Genomic DNA, 13,330 nt, shown 5'->3' with positions numbered 1-13,330 from the left:
CCCTAGAGATGCCAGAGGCAGCGAAGTAGTGGGAATAAAAAATGGCCCCATCGAATTGCATGGCCTTTATGGAATTCAGTGGAAGCGTGGTTTAACCCCTTGCCCCATAAACTGCCTGCCTCTCTGGTCCTGCAGTACAAACACACAGAAATGCTGGAAGGGGATGGAATGTAAACTGCTGATTTGCAAGAGCCTGGTTCCTGTGTGGCTGGTGCTCGAGGCGACCTCATTCTGAAAGTGGCACCTTCTCCATCAGCACAGCAGATGTCTCAACGAAAAGGGCCAGCTGCAGTGAAGTGAGACTTGCACAGGTTGCCTTGGACTATCCTCTTTCTCAAGTGAATATGCCAGCAAAACTCTTTTCTGTAGATCCCCTACAGGCAGCAGCACACAGCCAAGTACATGCAAACCTACAGGCCAGTGACAGGTCCCCTCAGAGACAGGGTACAGAAGAGCACATGGACATCTTGCAGCTTCGCTGGGTTCAGTCAGCCTTTGTCATGGGCCCTAGGCAAGGAGGTTGGGACTCCCCTCTAGGGTAGCACCTCACGTGCTTGAGGGAGAGCCCAGATTAGGCAGAGCTCCAGCTATGGAGACACGGTGTGGGAAGCAGGGTAAGGTGAGAAAGAAATCTGCCAGTGGAAATATGAGGTGCCACAGTCTCAGGAAGGCAGCATTGAATCACAAGTACAAACAAAGACAAGTGAGAAAAAAGGCACAAATTCAATTTTATAACACTCTGCCAGTCATCAGCAAACTATATTTGCTGTATCACACAAACTCTGCTTCTATCCACACACTGTGAGCTTTTGAATGAAGAAGCAAGCGACCCAGTCCTCTGGGGAGCCCCCAGCCAGGCAGAATCAAATGCAGACTACGTCCCGTCAAGTAAAGCAACAAATGAGACCTCACTGAAGGTTAAGGAGAAACATGCCTTCTTCTGAGGAATGTGGCTTAATTCCAATATATTGCCTTTGTTGAACGATTTATAGTAACGATGGAGAGATATTATCTTCTCAGTTTTCTCGCCAGGACAGGATTGTTCCCTGCAGCAAACTCTGGATTACAAAATTAAAATAACGCAAGCCAAGACCTAACGCTTGTCCCAGGCCCATTGCAGGGAGGAGCTCACACGAATGCATGTACTCCATGCTACCCTGAAATAAGACCTAACAAGGTAGGTTTGGTTTTTTCCCTGGAGTTAAGAAAAAGAAAGTGACATCATAGAGGAGACCATGACTGATCACAGGCCAAGGAGACAACACTGCAGTTTGGAAAGTCTACCCAAGTCAATGGGAAGAGACAAGAAATTAACCTTTGACAAGGCATTCAGCATTTGCTGTGCAGCAGAAGTCACTCCCAAAAGTCACTCCATCCAAGGAAAGCCTGCGGGCCATGTTTTGATGCTATGGATACAACTGTACACCCTGCAAGAGATGAGACTGGTAGACAAGAGTCACTCAAGTTGAGGACAGCACAGGGCAAAGCATGCTGTGATCCACGGACAGTGGGAAGGGAAACTGGCAATTTACACTGCTGGGCAGTAGTCTGTAAACCACCTTGGAGCGCACGCAGGATGGATGAAGAGGGCTGTGATTAGACCCTTTTTTCAGAGGGTTTTATTGTCACGTGCAACAGCGGCTTCCCTAGAGATGGACAGACTATCAGCCTGAAAGGAAGAGAGGTGTTCATTGAGTTTAGGATGGATTTCAGTGCACAAGACAATGTGCTGTCAGTAATTGTAATATTAATTTAAATAAAAAGCAGTAGATTTGGAAGGTGGACAGGAATAATCTGGGGTTTACAGCAGGGAGTTTATCCCCATTAAAGGAACAGGAAAGCTGGAGGGTTGAATAAATGGACTAGAAAAGATCACCTTTGTAATAATAAGAAGGGTGCATGCAGCAAGGTGAACACTAGGTCAACTTGTAACTGTTTTGAGGGGATGAGGAAACATGCACCTGAAACCAGGATGGAGTTGGAAGAGCTGAGGTGTCTGCAGCAAATACGACTTGAGATAGTTCTTCTTTTGTCTTTATCAGAGGCTAAATGTATATAATGCTACACCTTCAAAAGTCTCAGGATGGGTTTAAAAACAAACAAAAAAATCAAGAACAGGGATATAGTAGGAGGATAATAGATAAAGCCCTTCATTTGCACACAGATGCCCTCCAAATCAAAAAAAACCTCACCTCAAGATGAGAGTTGCTGATGAATACAACACTGAATATTTTTCCACCTTGGATACGTCCACAGGGTTTTGCAACTGCCCTTAGCAAAGCAAAGCATGGGACTGCAAGATATCTTTTCCTTAGGCTGTTGCTGGGTCTGTGTCTGGCATCCACCATGATCCAAAGAAAAGCAAACTCAGTTCAGTTCTGCGTGCTTTGCCCCAGTGCCACTGTCCCACTGTGTCCCCCTACATACTGCGTCTATCTCCTCTGCGTGACACTGAGATTTACACAAGGTAGCACAGTTGGTCATACACCTGTGTGATGGATGAGCCATTTGGCTGCTAAAGGAACAGATAACCACTGGGTTCTGCTTTTCCCTGACTTGAGGGGAGAGGGTCAGCTATCTTTCATCTGTGCCACTGCTAACCGTCAGGAAATTTGCAGGAACTTAATCAACTTTGGTCTGATTCAGTCAAGTTTGCAACAATGGTGGCAACCTCAATATAGTTGCGAAGCTCTTAGCAGGGTAACTAGCAGACAATACGGTCTTGCGGGTGTCAGTTCCTTAAGGAGCTTGGCCAAAACCATAAATGCTACAGAAACAGGAAACAACAAAATGTTAACTCAACCAAGCATGCGGGTAGCGCAGAGGAAGGTGTGGTGCATCCTAGAAGAGAAGCAAGGGGAACAGGCAGTTGCACCTTACAAGCTTTCCACACCAGCAACCTGAGAGGTGCAGTGTCCCCCAAATGAAGGATACGAAGAGTTTGAGAACTCAAAGTCACTCATGAAAGAGCCCCAAACCTGATATACTACAACAATAAAGGCAGTGCTCAAGAATGGCTTCAGACAGTGCTGTCCTGCACTCACAGCCCTGTTCAAAACCATGCTCAATGTTAAATGTGTTTGTGGACACTATGAAGGCATGAGGGAGGTGTTGGAGGCTCAGAGACACATGAGTAATTGTGATAGCGCTTGCCTAAGAACTTTAAAGCCTTCCAGATATGAAACCACTGAATTATTTGATGTAGTGTACAACCTTCTGCTTAAGCTGGCCTTGGTAATCAAGAAGTGAAAAGTGGCAAATGTAGTGCCAGTTTCTGAATAGAGACAGAGAAAATTAGGGAATGGTTACCATACCCATCACCCTGGCAAGAACTCCAGTATGGGTATAAAAAGCTGAATGCCTTTATACACAGTAAGCTGACCTTAACCAGCAATGACCATAAAATGCTTCTTGCCATTACAGAAGATGGGGGGAGCACATGCAGCTAGAAAATATCTCTGCCGTTCTCCAAGGTGATAGAAGTTTTCTTTTCAGTTACAAATGTACATTCAGCAAACCGAAAAAGGAGGTGGTGAAGCAAAGCCTAGAGCTAGACATTGAACATGTGAATTTTATTTTAAAAAAGCAGCAACAACAACAACAAAAAGCCCAAGCCAATGTAAGGTCTTGTCTCATTTCAGTAGGAAGATGATTGCAAGAGCAGCAGCTCAAGATGTGAAGCCACAGAAAATGAGTCAGGCTACTAGCACAGTATTTGTCCAGGTTCCAGAAAGAGGGAAAAAAAAGGGAAAAAGAGAAAAAAGGAAAAAATAAAAAAAGAAAAAAGAAAAAAAGAAAAAAGAAAAAAGAAAAAAAGAAAAAGAAAAAAGAAAAAAGAAAAAAAGAAAAAAGCAGAAAAAAGAAAAGGAAAACAAAGGGGGGGAAAAAAAAAGCCTGGGATGTTCTTTAGACTAGCAGAGAACTGTTACATATTGACATGTGTCTAAGTAATACTGAGCATATACTATTGACCACCTGATTAGGATAGTGGAATGAAAAACAGCTGGAGGACTTTAAGAGGTTGTCAGGGGAGAAAACATAATGATAATGGGAGATATTAATTACCCCCATATAGACCAGGTAGATACCATGTCAAAGAATGATGCAAAGACTGTATTTTTAGCCCTGACAAATAAACAGTTCTTAGAACAACCACTCAGAGGAGCCAAGTGGAGGATGAACACTTGATTTAGTCACGAGTAGTACAGAGGAGGGAGTTTGAAATGGAATAGTGAACAACTGCTTTGTCATAACGAACACAATGTGCTCAAATCCAATATTATTGCAGGAGAGGAAAAAGCAACAAAAAAGTACACTGCCATGCAATGCAACTTAAAAGGGAGATGAGAATATTCTCCTTCAAAAGAGAATAGCTATAAGAGTCAAGAGAGTAATTAAGAAGAATTTTGAAGTAACTGATGAAAGGACAAAATGCTTGCAATAGCATTGAGACCCTGTATTTAAAGCTTTAGATATGCCATCACTCAAAATATGTTAACAACAACAAAATTCTCCAAGTCTAGCACAGTTAAACAGCTGAGCAAAGACAACTTTTAGAAGTAAAAAGACATCCTTCAAAAAGTGTAAGTTATGGCCAAAGAAGAAATACAGAAAATCCTAATTTCTGCCAAGTTAAATTAAAAACCCCAAATCAAAAAACCCCAACCACACACATTTAGGCCAGCCAAAATAGTTTTTGAACAGCAGCTTGCTAAACTCATGAATATTACTAATAAAACCATGTTTTACACAGTAGGAGGAAGCTTACAGGGACTCAGGGGCCCAACAGCAAGCTTTAAGGGAAGAACAGTCAAGAAAAATGACCTTGACTAGAGGCTACTGTCACCACACACAGTTGTGCACATCCAAACGTTCTTTTGCTAGGTATTGAGTATCCTGCACTGCTGCCTAGGCAGCTGTGGTTTAACAGGAATGGGTATATGTATAATTTCTTCTGAAGTCTAGGTCCGGCATTGTAATTGCCTCACTCCATTACGTGCCTTCCAGCAGGCTGAAGAAAATACTGCTGAAATAATAAGGTGGTGACTGATGGTTTCAGACTGAATTTCAGTCCCTGTGAATGTACAGACACTTTGTTAATAGACGACTGAAGTGAATAGTCAAATGGGAAGCACCGAGGTCTGAGGAATTAGCCACTAGTCAAAGCACCATGAGACAGTGTCAACAAAGACAAAACTGAGCCTAGCCTGTGGTTCTGGGAGGGGTTACTGCTTCACCAACCTTGCTCTCACATGGAGATGTTTAGAGATGTTGATAGAGATGGGGATTAGGAGAACAGCTGTCCATAGCAATAAGTGGTGTTGGCTGCTGTCACCTCTTTACCTGGTTGCTATTGGCGCTCCAGAGATCCTGTCCTGCTCTGACCTATTCCTTTTATCCAGGCCGTTAATAGCATTGCCTTCTCTGGAGTCTGCCTCCACCAGCATCCAGAGGACTCTGACTTATTCATTTTCCTCCAGTGACAGCTACAATTCATGAGCAGATACGTGCTGCAGGTCTCTTCACTCATGCGAGATTGTGGGTAGCACTCACTCTTGTCCACTGGTGACAACGGACCAGAGTGAGGTCTAACTGTCCATTAGCCAGGCTTCAAAGCCTATAAAAGCCCAAGCATATTCTGAACTAGTTCCTCATGCACTGTACCATGTGTTTCCCCAAAGGTTATGATCTTCTGTTATACACTTAATGTGCATTTTTTTTAATGGATTGAGTACTTTGACTATATCCTAAGTGCAACCCCAGCTCTTGGAAGTTCTGATACACAGACATTGCCCAGTCTGCACATCTTCATTGCACCACACCGTAAATGTCCCATGTGCACTTCACAAGACCTTTAATGGGCTATAGACATCTTGCTTGTTAGCCTTATCAGGCCATTTGAATGATACTGTTAAGCACGCCCATTCTTGGGTTGCATGGCTAGAGCTGTTAAACTTCCATTTTCTAAGTCTGTGCAGCACTGCTCTAGCAAACAAGTGGTGTTTGGGAATCCCTTTGCCCCCAGGTACTTAAAGGAGAGCTGCTTTATTTAGGGACAAGCTCCAACTGTCTCTAGGTAACAGAGAAACTGTATTTTCTGCTGCTTCTCTGCATACTTCCTGCCTCTAAAAATAAGCTATTTAAAGATGCAGTTTCCAGTATTCACCAGTTCACCTGGGAACAGAGCTTGTACGCAATATTGATATCGTACACAATTTCACAACCTTGTAACTCAGCCATTGACTAAGCCTTCTAGCCACACTCAATTTACCTTGCTTAGCGTTTTCACATGGACTTGTGGGTCTCCTTTGAACTAAGCCAGGAGACGTTAAATCCATTTGTCCTAGTAGCAGCGTTGTCTCCTAAGGCTCAGTTGTCACCTAACCAGAATCTTCTGAGGTTAAACTAGAAACACCATGTCCTTTATCACCCTCATCCATTCCTGGTACAAGTTCTTCTCCTTCTAAGATTTTGTGACAGCCTGTGGCCACTGATTTTTCAGGCTTCTCCCCAAGTTCTGCTATTTGCTGTGGTCACACCAGGCGAGCCAGAATCTTGGTGTACTGGCAATACAAAGAGCCAGAGGATGGTGCACCCCAGCATGTGTGGGAACACTTGGCGGAGGCATAACGTGCCGCCTGGGGCGAAGCCGCAGAGGTAAGCACGAGTGGAAGTTGGCTGGGAGCACTATATCAGTAGGAGGAGAGGCGGCAGTTGTGAAACACTGCTAGTAAACAGGTCATTGTAAGAACATAAAAGGGGATAACATGGATATGTCCTGAGGAGGTGTGAGAAAGGGTGGTAAAAAGGGCCCTGCACAGGTATTCTCAGGGGTTGGCTACAGATGCACCAGATGCAGCCTTGAGTATAAACTGTGCTGTCTCTAAGGCTACAAGAAGAATAAAGAGTAGAAATTATGCAATTATAGGAGCCTTTCATTTCCCAGTGAATACTAGGCAATAAACAGAGCCAGAATAGCAGGGCTCAGGTATCCTCTGACAAGACAGAAAGCAAATTTCCTTATCGATTCATTGTAACGTAAAACACAACATTATTTCAGACGTGGTTTTAGCGAATGGTGAGATTACTCAGTCAGGCAACACAGCTGCCCGGAGGAGCAGACACCCAACGCAGGCAGAGCCTGCAAGGAGAAGGGACACAACCCAAAAGTGGGTTTTACTTTGTTTCAGTGAAGGTGATTAGGGGAGCACAGGGAGCGATGAGATACCTAATGGAACAGGAAGAGGGCAATAGAAATTATACTTGGATGAGGCTGCCAGTTTCTCAGACTAAGGCTCTCAATTCAGAGTTAAGGATGATGCACTACAAACCAGGAGAAACTGCTGCTAAAGGTGAAGGAGAGTCCCAAGGTTGGTAAGGAGATACAGGACAGACTGCCCAAGCTGTATCAAAACCAAGCATGACCAGGCTGCAGGACAGATCTTAACCACGTATCTTGGCAATAAGTTCTGTTTAGTAAATCCATTGGTAATTTCAGAAGAGCCAAGTGCAAGGTCCCAAAACGCGGAGGCAGCACAGGGTTGGGAGGGATTGCAAGTGCTGAGAGAAGTAGTTACTCATAGAGGAAGAAGGGGACTTTGACCTTGTCAAGAGATGGGGGAAGCAGGGTGAAATATAATGGCAGAAAGGACAAACCTAAACACTTGGGGACCAGCAAGAAGGACATTTGCTATAAACTGGTGAAACGGGGGCACCGAAGGAACAAAAAGACCTTACTGCACTGAAGGATGAATGTGAAGCAGCAGTGTGAGGCTTCTGTGAGAAAGGAATGGCATGATGCTAAGATGCATCAGACAAGTTATTTTTAGCAGAGACAGAAACATTATTGCCGTTGTGCAAGGCATTGTGAGACTTCTTCCAGAGCATCCTTGTAGCTCTGCATCCAGGAAGGCTACATTTCCACTGCACAGAGGAAAACTATTTGGATACCGACACAAACAAGCTACCAGCTGATGAAGATCTGCTGGAAAGGTTTGGCTTGTTCTGGCCAGACATAGGCTGAGAGGAGACAAATGCATTTCTGAAGAACCACTGAAAGAAAATTGTAAATAAGAAAACGTTAAGAAAATCTTTAAGACATACAATAATGGCATAAAATAATGAATACATTTAGATGGTGAATTGGACAGTTTCTAGCCCTGCCAGGAGTGAAGTTCTGGATGAGCCTTCCAAGAAGGGTAATGGGGCAGAGAAACCCAGATGAATTTAACATACAGTTTGATAGAACTCCCTCCATAAACTTCTAAATGGAGGAGTCCTGGAGATGGGAGGTTCAGCCTGGGACATAATTCCTGGCTGGCCAAGGAGTCAGCAGCACTAAGGTTGTTTGGAGGAAGTGCTGTTTCAATCCCAGACTCCAGGTTTCTGCTGGTCACTGTGAAGATGAAGAATAAACAATTTCCCCCCTAATTTGCTTCTAAAGGTACTGAGGTTTTCCTTCTTCCGGAGTACTAAAGACAAGCTCTGGGCCTCATGCACTGGTGCTTCCAGCATTACAGTCCCAGAGGTCTGCTCACACATTAGGCTTAACGCTATTGCCAGATTAGGGTCAGGAAGGAATTTTCCTGGATTGACAGAAAAATTGTGGTTGCATTTTTTGTGTGGTTTTGGGGTTGTTTTTTTTTGTTTGCTTGGGCATTTTTTTTCTGCACTTCTCCAAGTTCATGTCCATTTTCTAGATCCTGTGTAATTTTTCTCACAAATTCTCCGCCATCACCAGGCTGCAGACCTGATGGTCCCTTATCTCCCTGCTTGCTTCCTGTGGCATGTTACAGCTGCAGCTTTTTAGCTGAGAGGAGCCAGGCAGCATTTGCAGTGCCTGGTTTGTGGGGTGAGTGGAGCAGGTGTCCTGTTTAGCAGCACCAGCAGACCTTTCATTGCACCTTTACTCACAACTGCAGGGCACTTGACTATGGGGTGACCCTGGAGGACTGCCCCAATGTGAACACAAGTACACATGATAACTGTAAAAGCAGCTGTAAGATGGAACATGGGAATTAACCCAGGCTCTCAGCTGTACAAGCACAGATTTAAAGCACGCACAACCACTGGCAGGCCTCCAGGGCTTGCTTGCAGGCAGGCGGGGATTTGGGATGAGGGATGCGTAAGACAGCAGAGAAGGTGCGAGAGTGAGGGAGCCCCAAATCTGCAGGCTCTGCATGCTGTAGGGGGGATGAGCATCTCTCCCAGCAATCAGGATCTCCTCTGAGCCATTTCCAGTGATCTCAGCACCAAACTCACCTCACATGGCCCCTCTGTGCAGGTACCCTGAAACTGAGTACCCCTGGGAGGCTCCCAGTGCAGGGAGCCCAGGCTGGGGAGGCACAGACACGACACAGCATCAGCTTCTGCTTTGAGTCAGGACTTCTGAGCTCTTCAATGTGTGGAGTCAGTCTGAGATTTAAGGACTGGTGGTCCCATGGAGGGGAATCATAAAATCAGAATGCTTTGGGTTGGAAGGGACCTTTAAGGGTCACCTAGTCCAACCCTCCTGCAATGAGCAGGGACATCTTCAACTCGACCAGGTTGCTCAGAGCCCTGTCAAGCCTGTCTTAAATATTTCCAGGATGGGGCATCTACCACCTCTCTGTTCCACTGTCTCACCACCCTCATTGTGAAAAATTTCTTCCTTCTGTCTAGAATAGGTGCAAACAGCAAGGAGCATTGCATAGCCAGCTGCATGCCATGCACCCCTCCCCACAGGGGTTCCTGTCAGCTTTCAGGATGAGCAGGTTGAACATCTTCAGTTGGAGCTTAAGTGTGAACATTCCAAGTGTGGAAAAGCACACCCACCTCATGGCAATGTGGGTGCTCAGCATCTGGCAGCATCCAACTCCAAGGTCCCAGAATAACCTTTCCTGAGGATAAGGGGCTCTGCTGTTGCTGGAGAAATGTGGAGCTCTGCAAAGCAATGGAGACAAGTGCTGTGCAGCCTCCAGCCCCGGGCAGAGGTGTGCAAGGAGTGTTGCTGTCAGACTCTCCTGATGCCCCACTGCCTTTTTGCACATGGGGTGCAAACCAGCTTATGCACGGAGCACAGGCCCCTCATCTTCCAGGTTTTACCCACGATGAAAGACCACTCTGGATGCCCTTCTAGCAGCTTTCTAGCTTGGAGATCACGTTCCGGACATACTGATGCAAAAGGGAATGAGAAGGGAAAAGGAGGAAGAAAGTGTGAAATCAGCATCAGTCCCTTGGAAGTTTGTTCCAGCAGAAGGGCACAGACAGCAGGGCCTGGTACAGGGAGGGTTAGGGACAACCACAAGAGAGTGGAGTCTGCCACAGGAACAGGAGAAAGGTTAAGAGTGCCTTGAAGAGAAATAGAGCAAAAACCCCATCTCTGCTTAGTGACCTCTCAGAAGACACCTCTGTGTAGTCCCCAGCCATGGGCTGCTGCAGCTCAGGGCAGAGCCGCTCACACAGGCAGCAAAAGGATGCTGCAGGATGCTGCGACTTGTAGGAGGAAGGCTGGCTGTCTTACATGCACCATGTGTCTTGGACGAAGCGGATTTGCTTCCAAGAGACTCCCCCCAGGAGCTGGGGTCCCTACAAAGCCCCAGCTCTGCCCCTCCCCTCTGGGATTCCTCTGGCAGGGGAAACCCCCATGGACACTGCTGATGCCACAGGGCAAAGGCTGTGCATGAGCTGCACCCCAGCCTCTTCCAAAGGGCACCTGCGAGGAGAGGGGGACTATGGTGGGCCAGCAATGCGGCCACCAGCAGGACTTACCTACTGGTGTGTGCAGAGGAGAGCCAAAGCATGGCTCTGCCTCGGGAGCTCCAGGTCCAAACTCCCAAACTGGGCTGTATGCAGCACAGCAGGGTGGTCCAGCTGGCTCAGAGGAGGCACACAGAGCTGCCTGCCATCGAGCCAGGGGCTATCCATGCATACAACAACTCCAAAAAGAGCAAAAGGCAGGCATGTGCCACCTCTGTTACAGCTCAGGGGATGCATCCATGCTGCCCTGCTACCACGACAGCTACGGTCACCTCCGTGGCTGCAGCGGTGCCTGCTGGCTGCAGGGCTGGCTCAGTGAGGAATGAGCTCCAAGTGCTGCTCCTAGCCGCTGAACCCCGATCCTCTCCAGACAGCTCCCACCAGCGCCCACGCTTCCAGAGAGCTGGCTGTGCGCCGCTTCCCCCTCTCCTGCCTCCTCTTTGCAACGGCGCCTTTGCCGCCGGCTGGGCGGCAGGAAAACACCTTTCTACAACTCTCACACCCTCCACAACAGACCTTAAATCAATAACCTCAGAACACAGGGCCAGGTTATTGCTAACGGAAACCATTAAACTGTAACATGGGGGGATAAAGCCAGCCTCTAACACTTGAAAGATTTATAGGGCACAACAGCAGGGTGTTAATTCTTTTGGCAACACAAACGCTTTCACACCCCCTGCCTTTCCTTACCCACAGGAGCGAGGGGAGGGGGAACCATGTGCAGCCCACCCCCGGGAACACAAGGACACAGCCTTGTTCACACTGTGGCCAGTAGCACATGCATTTAGGGCGACACCATGCTCATAGGCCTGCCCAAATGCACACACCTCAGGTCCACGGGGTAGCACATCCCCAGGGGTCCCAGGCGTTGTTCTGCCAGGGGACGTCTCCCATGCCCAGCTCCGACTTTCCTGTGACTCTCCTAGCTCCCGTCTGCCTCCACAGCTGCAGCAGATGTTCAAGGAAAGGCTGTGAAGAAACTTTCAGACTTGGAGAAACCAGCCCAGCTCTTGGGCACACAAGCCCTTCCTCAGACGTGAATCAGCCTACAGCTTGCGGGTGTTTTCGCAGCTGGTTGAACAGGCGCTCTCCCTACAACACTCTTGCTTGGATCCACATGCCCTCAGCACTGCTGTGGCAGCTCTAGAGACCAGGGAGATGCTTGTCAGCATCACCATCGGCCCAGCTGCCCTGGGCAGGAGAGGGGCTGCATGTATGCTGCAACAAAAGGAGTTTGCACAGTCTCCCAAAAAGGGATGCTCACATCCTCCCCTCCTCCTTAAGTCCCAGCCAAGCCCTGGCTTTCACCCTCTCCTGCCAAGCTGACATCCCTGGGAAGAGCTGCATTACTGATTAACAGCCCCCTGCCCACCTCCCCCCGCATCCCGCTCACAGCTTTGCTTGCAGCCACCTCCTTGGACCCTCCCTTGTGCAAAGTCCAGGGCTAGGCAGGAGAGGACAGGGTGGGAGCTTGACAGGGGGGGAGCTTTCCCCCGGGGCTCACCCCACCGGCAGCCTCACCGCACCCCACATACCTGGGGTACTGTGGAGGCCTCCCTGGGCCGAGCTACCGAGCAGCACAAGTCACACAGCGTGCAGGCAGGAGCAGAAGCATCCCTCTCCAGCCAGGGGAGCGGAGAGGGCACAAGTGGGCTCCAGCCACTGTGCTAATCCCGGACCATAAGATTGCTGCAGCACACCCGAGGCACACCCCCAAAGGGCCTCAGAGGCCTGGGCACGATCCAAGCGGCAGCATCAGCATCAGTTAGGCTGAACCCCTCACCCTGTATCAAACCCACTGGACACCCCACCCTGGGTTTATTGCTGTTATTCCCCGCCCTGCTCTCCTACTAGAGGAGTGGGCGCTGCCTCCATCAAGCAAGGGGTCTGAGGGAGACTTTGACCAGCCCCCTCCCACCCCAAGCACTGTGAGAAGCCCTGGGCAGGGTCCATCCTCTGCTCATCCCTTCCCTCCATGCTCCCCCAGCTCTGCAGAGCCCAGCTGTGTGGCTGCAGGCTCCCCCATGCCAGGGTGTGCTGAGAGGGGGCCCTATCTGGCACCACTGCACCCTGCCCAAACCTGTCACAGTCCTGAAGCCGGGATGCTCGATGCCATCTCGGGGTTCCCAGCCAGCACTGCCAGCTCAGCCCCACTCTGGTGCTGGAGATCCCCAGGCTTGTCCCAGCCCAAGAGCAGCCCAAGGCACAGCTTTTCTCTGGCCGCCAGCACAAGAGCGGGCTGCAGGGCCCCAGCACTGCTGGCTCAGAGCAAGGTGCAGGGAAGATGCTCGGCAGCAGGCCAAGCATGCTCCCCTTAGGGGCTGCCTGGGATCGCCCTTCTCTTCCGTGAGCTGCAGCACACGGGGCAGGGGGCCCGGACAGGCACCCTGCATCCCTTCCCTGTCCATCCCTCCTCTGCCAAGAACCGTCCTGCTGTGCTCTGCCCGCTGCAGACACCTGTAACTTCTCTGCAGTCACACCAACACCTCTCCCTCAGTGGACACCTAGAGATGAGATGTCAGACATCCCTCTGACATCCCATAGCTCTGGAGAGCTAGAGCAAAACCAACAAGCGGGCTCGAAGGGGACAGGC

This window comes from Cariama cristata, unplaced genomic scaffold, assembly GCF_000690535.1.
Source record: "Cariama cristata isolate BGI_N322 unplaced genomic scaffold, ASM69053v1 scaffold23668, whole genome shotgun sequence".
NCBI classification, from domain to species: domain Eukaryota; kingdom Metazoa; phylum Chordata; class Aves; order Cariamiformes; family Cariamidae; genus Cariama; species Cariama cristata.
The sequence above is the reverse complement of the archived record's forward strand: the minus strand, read 5'-3'. Positions refer to the sequence as shown.